The 10,293-nt window shown below is 39.6% G+C and overlaps 1 non-coding gene across 1 annotated transcript; it reads right to left on the bottom strand.

Moving 5' to 3' along the window:
* Positions 1-7,528: 7,528 nt before the first annotated feature.
* Positions 7,529-7,630, bottom strand: LOC115935190 (small nucleolar RNA U13). Its single transcript, XR_004070890.1, has one exon. It is a non-coding gene; the product is annotated as a small nucleolar RNA U13 (small nucleolar RNA).
* Positions 7,631-10,293: the final 2,663 nt, after the last annotated feature.

The following is a 10,293-nucleotide window of genomic DNA, read 5'->3' as shown; positions in this document are numbered from 1 at the left end:
ATAAATCGCTGACTTAACAGGGTGTTTCCACTGACAATGCTTTCAGCTGTGCAGTTTGGAAAGAAAAATGAAAAGGAAAAGTGAGCTCATCAGTTCACTCAGAAAACTAAACTCTTTCATAAAGATTTGTTGTTGGAATTGAGATTGTTTTGGATGAAAAAATGCTGCAGCCTCCCGGTCTCTAGTTCCCATTTCTTCCATTTCTGGATGTAATTAGCTTTATATTCTTTTCCTTTACACACACACACACACACAAACAATGTCAAACTACAAGCCTGAGTATTCAAAATAATTTAACTATATTTTATGAGTAAGCTTTTATTTCCCCTACATATTGTGACACATCTATTACTTCTACCTAGTTTGTACTTCATAACTTAATGTCAATCACTTTAAAATAACTAAGTGCATGGAAAAGGAGAAGTTCAAGCTAATTTTCATCACCTCCCCTCAAAAATATCATGATTTACTTTATAGTCACCAACAGACTAATTATATCTGTAGAACTTTATATACCACAGGGATTTTTTTTTATTATGCTTTAAGTATTAGGGTACATGTGCACATTGTGCAGGTTAGTTACATATGTATACATGTGCCATGCTGGTACACTGCACCCACTAACTCGTCATCTAGCATTAGGTATATCTCCCAATGCTATCCCTCCCCCCTCCCACCACCCCACAACAGTCCCCAGAGTGTGATATTCCCCTTCCTGTGTCCATGTGATCTCATTGTTCAGTTCCCACCTATGAGTGAGAATATGCAGTGTTTGGTTTTTTGTTCTTGTGATAGTTTACTGAGAATGATGATTTCCAATTTCATCCATGTCCCTACAAAGGACATGAACTCATCATTTTTTATGGCTGCATAGTATTCCATGGTGTATATGTGCCACATTTTCTTAATCCAGTCTATCATTGTTGGACATTTGGGTTGGCTCCAAGTCTTTGCTATTGTGAATAATGCTGCAATAAACATATGTGTGCATGTGTCTTTATAGCAGCATGATTTATAGTCCTTTGGGTATATACCCAGTAATGGGATGGCTGGGTCAAATGGTATTTCCACTTCTAGATCCCTGAGGAGTTGCCACACTGACTTCCACAATGGTTGAACTAGTTTACAGTCCCACCAACAGTGTAAAAGTGTTCCTATTTCTCCACATCCTTTCCAGCACCTGTTGTTTCCTGACTTGTTAATGATTGCCATTCTAACTGGTGTGAGATGGTATCTCATTGTGGTTTTCATTTGCATTTCTCTGATGGCCAGTGACGATGAGCATTTTTTCATGTGTTTTTTGGCTGCATAAATGTCTTCTTTTGAGAAGTGTCTGTTCATGTCCTTCGCCCACTTTTTGATGGGGTTGTTTGTTTTTTTCTTGTAAATTTGTTTGAGTTCATTGTAGATTCTGGATATTAGCCCTTTGTCAGATGAGTAGGTTGCGAAAATTTTCTCCCATTTTGTAGGTTGCCTGTTCACTCTGATGGTAGTTTCTTTTGCTTGCAGAAGCTCTTTAGTTTAATTAGATCCCATTTTTCAATTTTGCCTTTTGTTGCCATTGCTTTTGGTGTTTTAGACATGAAGTCCTTGCCCATGCCTATGTCCTGAATGGTAATGCCTAGGTTTTCTTCTAGGGTTTTTATGGTTTTAGGTCTAACGTTTAAGTCTTTAATCCATCTTGAATTGATTTTTGTACAAGGTGTAAGGAAGGGATCCAGTTTCAGCTTTCTACATATGGCTAGCCAGTTTTCCCAGCACCATTTATTAAATAGGGAATCCTTTCCCCATTGCTTGTTTTTCTCAGGTTTGTCAAAGATCAGATAGTTGTAGATATGCAGCGTTATTTCTGAGGGCTCTGTTCTGTTCCATTGATCTATATCTCTGTTTTGGTAGCAGTACCATGTTGTTTTGGTTACTGTAGCCTTGTAGTACAGTTTGAAGTCAGGTAGTGTGATGCCTCCAGCTTTGTTCTTTTGGCTTAGGATTGACTTGGTGATGCGGGCTCTTTTTTGGTTCCATATGAACTTTAAAGTAGTTTTTTCCAATTCTGTGAAGAAAGTCATTGGTAGCTTGATGGGGATGGCATTGAATCTGTAAATGACCTTGGGCAGTATGGCCATTTTCACGATATTGATTCTTCCTACCCATGAGCATGGAATGTTCTTCCATTTGTTTGTATCCTCTTTTATTTCATTGAGCAGTGGTTTGTAGTTCTCCTTGAAGAGGTCCTTCACATCCCTTGTAAGTTGGATTCCTAGGTATTTTATTCCCTTTGAAGCAATTGTGAATGGGAGTTCACTCATGGTTTGGCTCTCTGTTTGTCTGTTGTTGGTGTATAAGAATGCTTGTGATTTTTGTACATTGATTTTGTATCCTGAGACTTTGCTGAAGTTGCTTATCAGCTTAAGGAGATTTTGGGCTGAGACAATGGGGTTTTCTAGATATACAATGATGTCATCTGCAAACAGGGACAATTTGACTTCCTCTTTTCCTAACTGAATACTATTTATTTCCTTCTCCTGCCTAATTGCCCTGGCCAGAACTTCCAACACTATGTTGAATAGGAGTGGTGAGAGAGGGCATCCCTGTCTTGTGCCACTTGTCAAAGGGAATGCTTCCAGTTTTTGCCCATTTGGTATGATATTGGCTGTGGGTTTGTCATAGATAGCTCTTATTATTTTGAAATATGTCCCATCAACACCTAATTTATTGAGAGATTTTAGCATGAAGGTTGTTGAATTTTGTCAAAGGCTTTTTCTGCATCTATTGAGATAATCATGTGGTTTTTGTCTTTGGCTCTGTTTATATGCTGGATTACATTTATTGATTTGCATATATTGAACCAGCCTTGCATCCCAGGGATGAAGCCCACTTGATCATGGTGGATAAGCTTTTTGATGTGCTGCTGGATTCAGTTTGCCAGTATTTTATTGAGGATTTTTGCATCAATGTTCATCAAGGATATTGTTCTAAAATTCTCTTTTTTGGTTGTGTCTCTGCCTGGCTTTGGTATCAGAATGATGCTGGCCTCATAAAATGAGTTAGGGAGGATTCCCTCTTTTTCTATTGATTGGAATAGTTTCAGAAGGAATGGTACCAGTTCCTCCTTGTACCTCTGGTAGAATTCGGCTGTGAATCCATCTGGTCCTGGACTCTTTTTTGTTGGTAAGCTATTGATTATTGCCACAATTTCAGATCCTGTTATTGATCTATTCAGAGATTCAATTTCTTCCTGGTTTAGTCTTGGGAGAGTGTATGTGTCCAGGAATTTATCCATTTCTTCTAGATTTTCTAGTTTATTTGCGTAGAGGTGTTTGTAGTATTCTCTGATGGTAGTTTGTATTTCTGTGGGATCGGAGGTGATATCCCCTTTATCATTTTTTATTGTGTCTATTTGATTCTTCTCTCTTTTTTTCTTTATTAGTCTTGCTAGCGGTCTATCAATTTTGTTGATCCTTTCAAAAAACCAGCTCCTGGATTCATTAATTTTTTGAAGGGTTTTTTGTGTCTCTATTTCCTTCAGTTCTGCTCTGATTTTAGTTATTTCTTGCCTTCTGCTAGCTTTTGAATGTGTTTGCTCTTGCTTTTCTAGTTCTTTTAATTGTGATGTTAGGGTGTCAATTTTGGATCTTTCCTGCTTTCTCTTGTGGGCATTTAGTGCTATAAATTTCCCTCTACACACTGCTTTGAATGTGTCCCAGAGATTCTGGTATGTTGTGTCTTTGTTCTCATTGGTTTCAAAGAACATCTTTATTTCTGCCTTCATTTCGTTATGTACCCAGTAGTCATTCAGGAGCAGGTTGTTCAGTTTCCATGTAGTTGAGCGGTTTTGAGTGAGATTCTTAATCCTGAGTTCCAGTTTGATTGCACTGTGGTCTGAGAGATAGTTTGTTATAATTTCTGTTTTACATTTGCTGAGGAGAGCTTTACTTCCCAGTATGTGGTCAATTTTGGAATAGGTGTGGTGTGGTGCTGAAAAAAATGTATATTCTGTTGATTTGGGGTGGAGAGTTCTGTAGATGTCTATTAGGTCCGCTTGGTGCTGAGCTGAGTTCAATTCCTGGGTATCCTTGTTGACTTTCTTTCTCGTTGATCTGTCTAATGTCGACAGTGGGGTGTTAAAGTCTCCCATTATTAATGTGTGGGAATCTAAGTCTCTTTGTAGGTCACTCAGGACTTGCTTTATGAATCTGGGTGCTCCTGTATTGGGTGCATATATATTTAGGATAGTTAGCTCTTCTTGTTGAATTGATCCCTTTACCATTATGTAATGGCCTTCTTTGTCTCTTTTGATCTTTGTTGGTTTAAAGTCTGTTTTATCAGAGACTAGGATTGCAACCCCTGCCTTTTTTTGTTTTCCATTGGCTTCGTAGATCTTCCTCCATCCTTTTATTTTGAGCCTATGTGTGTCTCTGCACATGAGATGGGTTTCCTGAATACAGCACACTGATGGGTCTTGACTCTTTATCCAATTTGCCTGTCTGTGTCTTTTAATTGGAGCATTTAGTCCATTTACATTTAAAGTTAATACTGTTATGTGTGAATTTGATCCTGTCATTATGATGTTAGCTGGTTATTTTGCTCGTTAGTTGATGCAGTTTCTTCCTAGTCTCGATGGTCTTTACATTTTGGCATGATTTTGCAGTGGCTGGTACCGGTTGTTCCTTTCCATGTTTAGTGCTTCCTTCAGGAGCTCTTGTAAGGCAGGCCTGGTGGTGACAAAATCTCTCAGCATTTGCTTGTCTGTAAAGTATTTTATTTCTCCTTCACTTATGGAGCTTAGTTTGGCTGGATATGAAATTCTGGGTTGAAAATTCTTTTCTTTAAGAATGTTGAATATTGGCCCCCACTCTCTTCTGGCTTGTAGGGTTTCTGCCGAGAGATCTGCTGTTAGTCTGATGGGCTTCCCTTTGAGGGTAACCCGACCTTTCTCTCTGGCTGCCCTTAACATTTTTTCCTTCATTTCAACTTTGGTGAATCTGACAATTATGTGTCTTGGAGTTGCTCTTCTCGAGGAGTATCTGTGTGGCGTTCTCTGTATTTCCTGAATCTGAATGTTGGCCTGCCTTGCTAGATTGGGGAAGTTCTCCTGGATAATATCCTGCAGAGTGTGTTCCAACTTGGTTCCATTCTCCCCATCACTTTCAGGTACACCAATCAGACGTAGATTTGGTCTTTTCACATAGTCCCATATTTCTTGGAGGCTTTGCTCATTTCTTTTTATTCTTTTTTCTCTAGACTTCCCTTCTCGCTTCATTTCATTCATTTCATCTTCCATCGCTGATACCCTTTCTTCCAGTTGATCACATCGGCTCCTGAGGCTTCTGCATTCTTCACGTAGTTCTCGAGCCTTGGTTTTCAGCTCCATCAGCTCCTTTAAGCACTTCTCTGTATTGGTTATTCTAGTTATACATTCTTCTAAATTTTTTTCAAAGTGTTCAACTTCTTTGCCTTTGGTTTGAATGTCCTGCCATAGCTCAGAGTAATTTGATCATCTGAAGCCTTCTTCTCTCAGCTCTTCAAAGTCATTCTCCATCCAGCTTTGTTCCGTTGCTGGTGAGGAGCTGCATTCCTTTGGAGGAGGAGAGGCGCTCTGGTTTTTAGAGTTTCCAGTTTTTCTGTTCTGTTTTTTCCCCATCTTTGTGGTTTTATCTACTTTTGGTCTTTGATGATGGTGATGTACAGATGGGTTTTTGGTGTGGATGTCCTTTCTGTTTGTTAGTTTTCCTTCTAACAGAGAGGATCCTCAGCTGCAGGTCTGTTGGAGTACCCTGCCGTGTGAGGTGTCAGTGTGCCCCTGCTGGGGGGTGCCTCCCAGTTAGGCTGCTCGGGGGTCAGGGGTCAGGGACCCACTTGAGGAGGCAGTCTGCCCGTTCTCAGATCTCCAGCTGCGTGCTGGGAGAACCACTGCTCTCTTCAAAGCTGTCAGACAGGGACATTTAAGTCTGCAGAGGTTACTGCTGTCTTTTTGTTTGTCTGTGCCCTGCCCCCAGAGGTGGAGCCTACAGAGGCAGGCAGGCCTCCTTGAGCTGTGGTGGGCTCCACCCAGTTTGAGCTTCCCGGCTGCTTTGTTTACCTAATCAAGCCTGGGCAATGGCGGGCGCCCCTCCCCCAGCCTCGCTGCCGCCTTGCAGTTTGATCTCAGACTGCTGTGCTAGCAATCAGCAAGACTCCGTGGGCGTAGGACCCTCCGAGCCAGATGCCGGATATAATCTCGTGGTGCGCCATTTTTTAAGCCCATCGGAAAAGCGCAGTATTCGGGTGGGAGTGACCCAATTTTCCAAGTGCCGTCTGTCACCCCTTTCTTTGACTCAGAAAGGGAACTCCCTAACCCCTTGTGCTTCCCAGGTGAGGCAATGCCTCGCCCTGCTTCAGCTCGCACACAGTGCGCGCACCCACTGACCTGCGCCCACAGTCTGGCACTCCCTAGTGAGATGAACCCGGTACCTCAGATGGAAATGCAGAAATCACCCGTCTTCTTCGTCGCTCACGCTGGGAGCTGTAGACCGGAGCTGTTCCTATTCGGCCATCTTGGCTCCTCCCACTATCACAGGGATTTTATGTTACACAATTTATCTGAACAAAACTGCACCATGTAGGCTATAAGATGACAGAAGAAAACAACAACAAAGAGCAAAAATGATTCTTGTCCTCAGGGAGTTAACATTCTAATAGGTGAAATGATGCAGACAGAAATAAAAGTAGATTTGACTACAAGTGTGCTTCAGTGGGGAAGAAGAGGACATTTTACCTGGAAGAAAAGAGATGCAGCTGGAAGCTAATGCCGGGTTCTATCAACTGTCCTCATCAGGAAGGAAGACACCATGGGACAGGCCAGACAGGAGACTGAGAATTCTGAAACCTTAGTCCTCATCTTGGCTTGGTCCTTACAGACTAGCATCATCCCTGACACGTAATGGGTGCCAATGAAAATGTTGTTGATTTACCGTACAGCCTTGAGAACGTCACAGTTTCTCAGCCTTTGTTCCTCCCCCACAAAGGGGAATAAGAGATCACTCATAAGGTTCTTGTGAAGATCAAATAAGGCAACATATGTGAAAGTGTATATAGTAAACTCTAAGGCACCAGAAGTATATTGTATATCATTCTCGGAGGAGTTTAAAAATGTGTCACAAAATCTTTGAAGTTGGTACATCATGCTATGAAGTGACTTCTCTATGAAAAAATGTTGGCCTATGGCTGGGGATGGGAAAGGAAAAAACTTAGCCTGTTGTTATCCTCCTCCTTTGGCCTCAGCAACCTGCAACCCATCCATTTGCCCCTCCCTGAGTGGACAGTAGGTAGTGGACCTTAGAGACTTGTGACGTCCTTCCCCATTGGTGACTGGGACTTTTCCCAGAAGAATGTGAACCACAGATTACCTCCATGTTCAAAATATAACACCAAACTGAAGCCAATCCGTGTTTCCTCTACAGGGTTCCAGCACAATAACTTTTGGGAAGAAGAGAAGATGATTTAACGACTGAGGTTTTTCCTTTTTTTTATTGGTTGGTTGGTTTTTTTACATCAGATGGGTAATGTGCAAATGTGGTAACAAGGTTGGAGGGCAGCATATCTCGCACATGAGTATAAATACCCAATCATCACACGTAAGTTGCAAAAGGATCAACAACTGCATTTTGTAAAGCTGTGAGGTTTTCTGTTATTTTAAATCCCCATAATAGGTCAGATCCCTTTGCTAGGCATAATGGAAGAGATGGGTGTACATTATGTACAACTTCCGTGTTCTGTGGTAGCCTGAGGAAAGATGCCCAGATCTGGAAATGAAGCACAGCACCATAATGACAGTGATCAAGAGGTAATGAGGAACCTGCTCACCCAGTTTAGACTCTGATTACACCCTCAGCGATAACATTCATAGTCCAAGAATAGGAACATTCTGAGCATATGGCATTGACCAAACCTTCTGTACAAAACCTCAAAATAGGCATTGTGTGAATACAATACATCAGCGTACCATATTTCATGTGCTGATCTTTTCATGACGGTCTCATGCTATAGTATTTCAGTGACGGTGTAAAGAGAAGAAATGTGATTAAACCAAAGGGGCAGGTGATGGGGATTATCCTCAGGAAAAAGAAAGAGAAAAATAAGGTGAAAATACGATGGTCCTTAGTTAAGCAGATAAAACAGACTAAGCAGAATAAAGAACAATGTATGGTACTCATTCCATCTGGGCATATTTGAGACAGCTATTTAATAGGGTATTTTGCTTTTGGCAGACTTTCTGTTTAAACAGGAACTGTGTGCATATTAATAGTAACCCTCCACATACAAATCAGCTTGGTTCTAGCTACATGGCATTATTGTCAAACATGCCAATACCTGTGAAATGTTGAAGTTACCACAAAAATTTAAAAATCAATAACGCCCTATAAATCTCCATGGGTTTTATAATTCATTCCTCATCAATCAAACTAGTTAGGATTTTTTCAATCTTTGGTTTAAATTCTTTTTCCTCACCTGTGATATAATAAAATGCAGCTAATACACTTATTATTATGACATTTTGCAGAGTACCACACACAGTTTTTGCTCCTTTTCCTTTTCCCTCATTTCTTCCTTTTGTCTGAGGTATATGCCTACACTGATATGTATAGGGTGCCATAAAACAAAGTGGAGTGAGTAAGAAGAGATGATTATGAAGAATAAATACAGATTATTTTAAAAGTGGAAAAGTTCTTGGGTAGGTAGTTTTCAAAAAGTAGCCTAAACTGAGTTTCTGATGAAAGATAAGTTGTTTCCCTGAAAGTATTTTCCTTCTTTTACCCATCACCTCACCTGTCTTCCCCGGAGTTCTTTCTCTAACTATACTCTCCTTTGCTCTCAAATGCTTTTTTTCTTTCTCTACTATTTTTTTCTTCTGTTTTTCTCTCACTACTGGAGACTACTGCTAAATTGTTTTCTCTATTACTTCCCATGCAATCTTTCATGAGAATTCTGCTTGTGGGTGAGCTTCAGTGTGTTTAGCTATAAGCAGATGAATACAATGCAGTTTGGAATCCACATCATAAAGCAAATCACTCTAAAGCAGATGGCATTTTCCCATGGGAAAATGTTTGCAGTTTGGGGTTTTCATTCCTAACCAAAGACAGCCTCAAATGAATCACAGACATGACCAACAATATGTCTTTAAAGTGAAGATATGACTATAAACTACTAGAAAAGAAAGTTAAGTTTTAAATCCTAAGAAGTAGATTTTAAATGTATAAACTGATTATTCTATTATGAACCTCTATTATGAAATAAGCCTACAGACAAAAACAAAGGGTTATCTTTAATTTAGTCTAACTCTAATGTGCAAGGTATAGAAACATCTAATTATTTGACAATTATTGATCTAGTATTTTTTTAACTGAAAGCAAAGAGCTCATCTAATTCAATAATGTACTCATTGGTTTTTATTTACTGATGAAGAAATGGATTCTATTTTCCATCTTAGCATAGAAAATGGATTAGGATTGTTTAAATGTCTCAAGTTTCTTTAAAAACTAAGTCATGGGTTTCTTTTCAGCCTATTTACGAATATAGTGGTTTCTTTTTACTGTGTTCATGATAAAACTCTAATACCTGTTATGTAAGTTTCCTACAGCACCAGGATGGGTATTAGTCCCTGAAACAAAGGCATAAGGAAATCAAGAAAACTTTTGAAATTTCCAGAGAGTATAGCTAAGTGTAATGAGTAATTACCATCAGCCCTCCGAATCCGTGGGTTCCACATTCCTAGATTTAACCAACCAAGGACTAAAAATATTTGGAAAAAGATAAGTTAAAAAAAAAGAAACAAGATAACACTAAAAAAAAAACAAATAAATAAAACAACTGTTTATATGGCATATACATTGTATTCATTAATGATAAGTACTCTAGAGATGATTTAAAGTATACAGAAAGATGTGCATAGGTTACATGCAAATACTATGTCATTCTATATTGGGGAATTGAGCATCTGTGAATTTTGTTACTGGAGGGATGTGGTGTCCTGGAATCAATTTTCTATGGATACCAAGGGACAGCTGTATCTGTTCTCAGTACCATTACTGAAATTTATTACTTTTCACATCATAACTATCTATAATGCTCATACCCAAAGAAATGATCTGAGTTCTAGGACTCAAAAGTTAGGAGTTCGTTCTGTTTAATGTAACCCTAGAGATGAGGAATCCATGACACAGACTGAGTTAAGGGCTTTTCAACCTAAGTCAATTGGCAAATAGTACAGTTTTGATGCTGCTTCCTGAATTAAGTATGCCTATAGATGTCAAAACA

The sequence above is a fragment of the Gorilla gorilla genome, chromosome 5 (genome assembly GCF_029281585.2).
Source record: "Gorilla gorilla gorilla isolate KB3781 chromosome 5, NHGRI_mGorGor1-v2.1_pri, whole genome shotgun sequence".
Classification (NCBI taxonomy): Eukaryota; Metazoa; Chordata; class Mammalia; order Primates; family Hominidae; genus Gorilla; species Gorilla gorilla.
The sequence above is the reverse complement of the archived record's forward strand: the minus strand, read 5'-3'. Positions and strand labels throughout refer to the sequence as shown.